This window comes from Vicia villosa, linkage group LG7 (genome assembly GCF_029867415.1).
Source record: "Vicia villosa cultivar HV-30 ecotype Madison, WI linkage group LG7, Vvil1.0, whole genome shotgun sequence".
In the NCBI taxonomy this organism is placed as follows: Eukaryota; Viridiplantae; Streptophyta; class Magnoliopsida; order Fabales; family Fabaceae; genus Vicia; species Vicia villosa.
In genome coordinates, this window is record NC_081186.1 from 25,697,079 (window position 1) to 25,703,315 (window position 6,237).

Consider the following 6,237-nt stretch of genomic DNA (forward strand, 5'->3'; position numbering starts at 1 on the left):
TCCGTCCCTGGCGTCAGTTTCGTTCACGTTCTGGGCCTGCTCTAGTCCATTATAGGGTTGAGCCTGCTCGTCTTCCCCGTTCTGAACATGTCCCTCGGGTGGAACTTGTTCGACGTTCTGAACTTGTTGAAGACTCTGCACCTGCTGGATGCTCTGGATTTGCTGCCTCCTGGGTTGTGAGGTCTCATGCCTCGGCCTTCTCTGTTCGGCAGAGGTATGATGCTGTCTTTCCCGCCGATGACGATTTGTCCCCTCGCAGGCGGAATCCTCGATCAGCTGTTGCAGTTGGAAGGGATCAGGGTTTGGGATGTTGTTGTTATTGTCAGCCATGACGATTGTGAATGGATTAGCTTTGATCTTTGTTTGTTAAAGAAGGGGGAGCAAGATTCCCATAGACGGCGCCACTGATCGTACCTGATCAGGAGAATCGTCAAGGCGGCAGAATCTGGCTTGAAGAGCAGGATGGGGGCGTACCTGCAACGTCCTCCGATGCTAAAGTCAGTAGCTATCAGAGAATGAAGGTTTAGAGAGTGAAGAATATGATACCTGACCCTCTAGTGAAAGAGGGTATTTATAGCCCCTAGCGCTGGGCCAAGGTTTCCTAATTGGGCCAAATCCAGTTGGAGGCCCACGTGCTAGGAAATTGCCATAACACCCTTGTGCTAGGGCTGAGTCAGCAGGTGACCCACGTCCTGGATGAGCGTAGCGCAGGATTCGGAGGAGGTTGACCGGATCCTTCGTTGTAGTGTGACGCGTGGTTTTCGTTCTTGGGCAATCTGTAATGGCTACCAGGTAAATGGGCCCAAATGCTTTGGGCCTGCTCGGCTAGACGGAAGAGCTGCGCCTGCTCGGCCCAGTCCAGAACACTAATCCTCCGATCAAAATAGATGAAACTTCATTTTGCATGATACGCTCAAAGTTTGCTAGCATGAAAATGACCGCATTAATCGGACGATTTTGTGAAGCACAAAACATGATAAACAACTCTTCTCTTGAAACAGCAGAAATGTTTTCAGTCTTTCCAAACATATAGTGAGCTAAGATCTTGTGGAAATATCTGAAGGCAGGATTATGAATATTTTCAGATTGAAATTCATGCTCTTCAGGATCATCATTTCTAGTAATACTTCCCCAAAAGCGCTCGAGCTCACGGTATGCAAAAAGTTCCTCTTGAACTACAATGAATGCATCCAATCCATTGGGGAATCCCAACAAAGCAGCAAAATCATGGATATGAAAATTATACTCAAGTCCAAATAGTGTGAAAATAATTACTCCTCTTCTTGTTCCTATTCCACAGTTAGGCAAGTAAGTGAGGGAATTCAAGAATTCCAAAGTCAACCTATGGTACGAGTTGAACCTCCACATCAGGTGAGAACCTGTCCAAACTATTTGGTTCAGCAGATACATAACACTCTCCTCAATCCCTAAAGCTTTCATAGTGGGGCTACGAGGGTACTGTTACACCCCAAAATTTGCCCTCTTTCTCGGTGCTATAAGTTATGAAAGACGTTTATTTCGTCTCTCAAAAATCGAAGAAAAATAATAAAGAGTCTTATACACGGTGTCTACAATCGTTATTTCAACTGAGCTTCATTGGATTTCATGTGGAGGAGTTCTTATGTGCTTCAATTTTTATCCTCCTTAAGAACTCCTCAAAGCTTCATTGTTATGTCAGTTTGAAATACCAATGCGAGTCATGACATGAGAGGTGAATTTGTAGATTCATTGTGATCAGAGAAGTTTTTGTTCTCATCATTGTTACTCGCTGTTTGCAATATAAGTTGACTTGGATCTAAGACAGCGTACAAGGTTTTAATTCACATTCTTGTGCAAGTATGAGGTATAAAGATTGTGTCGATTCAAGAGACTACTTAATGACATGAATTTAGATTTGTGTTCAAAATTAATCGGTTCATTCTTAAGCATTTGATTTGGCAAAGAATTGGTTCAAGTTGGAAGATTCATTCATATGTATTTTGGCATACAAGATTCAAGATCATTCAAAATTCTTTCAACATTCATTCATGATTCATCTAAAAATAAGAGAAAATATACAAGTTACAATGTCCAACACCATTCAAATATACATACAAAGACCCATTACAAAATTATACAAGTCCATACAATATTACATTCAACTTCAACAAAGCCCATGTTCAAGCCCATTACAAAAAAATATGCAATAGAGACAATGTAACATTTGCTGCAAAAAAGAAAAAGCTTCATAAGGGCAAGTTGATAACTTTGAACCGTGTTGCACCATGCCCAATTCATTGAACCGCAGCTCCAAACCAAGTGAAAGCCGAACCTGCAATTAAGAACAAAACCAGGAGAAAACTGGTTTCAATCATCTATCATCTCCATAACAGAAACTCAAAAACGGCACAACAAAAAAATCAGCAAAGATGGATAACAGAATTCGGCAGAACAAAAAAGAAGGAGAAACGGAATCGTAACAAACTTTCTTCTCCCAATCTTCCATTCTCAGCCATGATAGAACTTCATCCACCACCATAACCTTCAAGAAAACCTTTCTCTCCCAATCTTCAGACTCCCTACAGAATCTCAACCTCTCCACGCTTCAACATCACTATGAATCATCATCTTCACGCATCGTTACCACCACAAACGGACAGAAGTGAAAATTGAATCGGAAGAAGAAGAAATCGAACCACAAACCTGCAGATTCACGCTCAGAATCAACTCCAATAACAACGCATCTGTGTCAAATCTCCACGCTCGATTCTGCAATGTCACTGCAACCACATAACCAAAAGTTGTAACAGAATCGGAAGGGAATGTAACAGAAGAGTGTAAGAGAAGAAGGAGAGTAATTCGCCTTTAATAGAAGACAACAAACTCTCGCTGAATGGATTCACCGGATTCATTCCTCATCAGTTCCATTCAACTCTTCGATCTTCACCACTTAATCATTGTTCATCGATTCTGCATAATGATGCATCTTCTTCATTGAACCACAAACAATTTCAAGCACGTACTCGTCGTTAAACCTTCAACGGCTTCGACCTTCAATAGCCTCATTACCACATCGGCTTCACATCCACAACAACCTTCATCGCAAACAAAGAGGAGAGTGAGAGTTGAGTCAAATCAGATACTGGAGAGCTGTGAGATGACATTTATTTTGTTTTCTTAATTCACGGCGGCGGAGAGATTTTGATCTGAGAAGATGGAGCCAATACGCCGTCGTCGCCTGAGTGAGAAGAGGAAGGAAGAGTCGAGAGACGAGAGGGATGAGCGGCGTGAGAGAGGGCTGAGGGTGAGGCTTTAAGATCGAGAGAGCAGAGAGGGAGCGATTGAGACGGAAGGATTGACATATGAGCGAATCACGGCGGCGCATTTCGATCGAAGAGGATTTCCGGCCGTCGTTTGTTCGTGAGAGAGGGAGAGGAACGTGAGTCTGATGGTCACAAGGTTATAACCCTAATCCCCTTTCTAATTGAACATTTTCATAAACACTGGTTTAATGTAATTGTTTGCTATTAGTTGAGTTAATACCTTGATTAATTGTGAATAATTGAGTTTAATGGACCATTAATCTGAATAAGAATCTGATTAGAAAATTGATAATACAAAATCTAGAGCAATAAAAATGACTGTGGATCAATTCTCTTGGGCCTTCACCGTAACTGCTGTGCACACCACCCTAAGAGGCCCATGCACCATTCTTTTTTTTGGCTACAAGAAATCTCAATACAAAGAAATCTGTTTGGGCCACATTCAGTGGGTCTGCGACCAATCTGCTGATTGCACCTTGTTTTCACTTTGAAACCCCTGTTTCATGTCAATTTTATGTTAGAATTTAGATTTTCTTTCCTAGTTTTTTCCCTATTTTTATGTAATAAAAAGTTATGAAAACAATTTAATCTTGGTAGATTTTTGCATGATAAAAATGAATAAAAACATGTATTCTTTTCTAGTTAGAATTAAATTTTTGTTTTCTATATTTGTTTTAGATGATAAAAAGCATGTTTTATTTTATTGTTAGAATTTAGATGCTTTGTTACATAGTTTAATTCTAATTTTTAGATAAAATGTCATAAAAACAATTTAATCTTGTTAGATTTTATTTTAGAATTTAGTTAGAATTTAATTGCTATTATTTTCTATGGCGGTGCGCGTTTGCCTTGTTGTTACTGATTTGGTTGTTGAGATGTGCGAGGTACTTCGAGAAAGCCTTCGATTGCGATTCGACTTGCTTCGTGTTCCACTTTATTTGTGGGACACGAGTTCGCTTCCGGTGCGATTGTTTTGCATTGTGTTCCACTTTATTTGTGGGACAAGAACTTATTTCCGATGCGATTCATCTGATCTCATTCATTGAGATGTATATTCTTGTGTTGTCTGGCTTGTGTTCTCTTGCAGGTTGCTCATGTGGTTATGCTCAACGTGTACCACATGTCGCTCGTGATTTATTTTCACGACGACGCTTTCTGACTGACTTTGCTTGATGATGGCTTACGCGAAGTATTTCGGACTTCTTTGCTTACGCTTGCTAGCTCATTGCGGATTTGCTATCCGTTCGGTATTGTCCCCTTGTCTCTTTTACTCTTCCATGCACCATATCTTGCCATGAGAAGTAGGACCTAGGCATTCATCTGGCCAAGCCCTCGAAAGAGGTTCTGTTTTTGTTGGTGTGTTTATATTTGTGCTTTGCGGCAGGGAGTCACGGTGTAATAAGTCCTCTATGGCACTTCGTTAAGTCCTCATGGAAGGCATGCGGAAAGGGTTAGTAATCAACCCCCGCCCAGTCTCATCGAGTCCGTTCAGTATGTGCACGCTACGCATTGCTTGCTTCCGAACCAGCACAAGATCTTGTTATCAAGTATGTCAGGAAAAGGGTTCATGCAATCGGACCCCCGCATTTCCTATAGCTCGCGTCGCTCGACGTTGATGCTCGGTGTACGCACGCACCGTTTTCCTTTCAGATCCGTGACGGCTTGGTTGCTGAGAGGGATCCGCTCCTCTTGTCTATGGCCCGATCATTTTCGCGAGGTCTAATGCTTGGTTGACTCGGATGATTCGCTCCCCTGGCTATGGCGGGACTGCTTTTCTACCCCTCGGCCAGTGCCGGTGGTTTTGTTTGCTTTACGAGCGGAGCTCGTTTGTTTGCTTCCCCTCGCGTAACCGACTCCCTTACCCTTTTTCTCTGGTCATGAGACCTTTGTTTTGTTTTGTGGTTTGCTGGCATTCCCTTCCTTTTCAAGATAAATATGTTAGTGGCGACTCGGTTAATTTTCGCGGTAGAGACAGGTACATAGTCAGGTCTATCTTCCTTTCTGCTAGCTTCGCATAACACCCTACTTGACCTCTACCTCTGAAAACAACTTCCATGGTATCAACTCCTTGCATCGTGAATTAAGTTAGTTAACTAAGTTAGCCTGAAAAGTAAGTTGATAAAATGAAAATTTAGTCAGAATAGGCCGGATGCTGAAAAGAAGAAAAAAGAATTAACATAAGAAAAGATAAATATAAGTAAAGATAAAAGGAAGATGAAAGATAAGAAAAACAAAAAATTTAACGAGATAAAATTTTGATAGTAATATAATTATGGCTTAAATACACTTTTGGTCCCTGTAAGTTAGCGAGTTTTTTAATTTCGTACTTGTAAGTTATTTTTTTCGGTATGAGTCCCTATATCTTACTTTTTGCTTGAGGTTTAGTCCCTAAAGCCAAAATCCGCAGGAAAATCTGTAGGTTAATGTAGCAACCTGCCTAAAAATTATAACTTAGAGAGTCGCCACCTATTCTGAAGGGCAAATAGGAAACCCTACGCAGTATAGAGATCAGGGTAAGATACTATATTCAGGTCGAGGGAAGGTGTTAGGCACCCTCAACCCTTTGCTAAAGGCTAACATTTCAAAGATAAAGGTTTATGGCAAGGTTTATAGCTAAGGAAGTGAATAGGGGAAAAATTGAGATTTTAGGGAGGGGACTCGCATTGTTGCCAAGTGCCTATGTATCTCCTTATGGAGAATTAGAGTCAACGTAGTTCGGGGAAGGGTTGTACACCCTTAGAATTGATTATGAAAGTGTTTGAATTTGAGATGAAATGGTTTTAAGGCTTTTTGAATGGCCTATCGTAGTTTTTGAATAAGGATGAAAATCCGTAGTTTGATTTGAAGTGTCTTGAATGTTTTAGTGTTTTGGCGTACAACCCTGTTTTAATTTGCACTATTAATCGCAATGATCAATAGGTTTGATCACCATAAT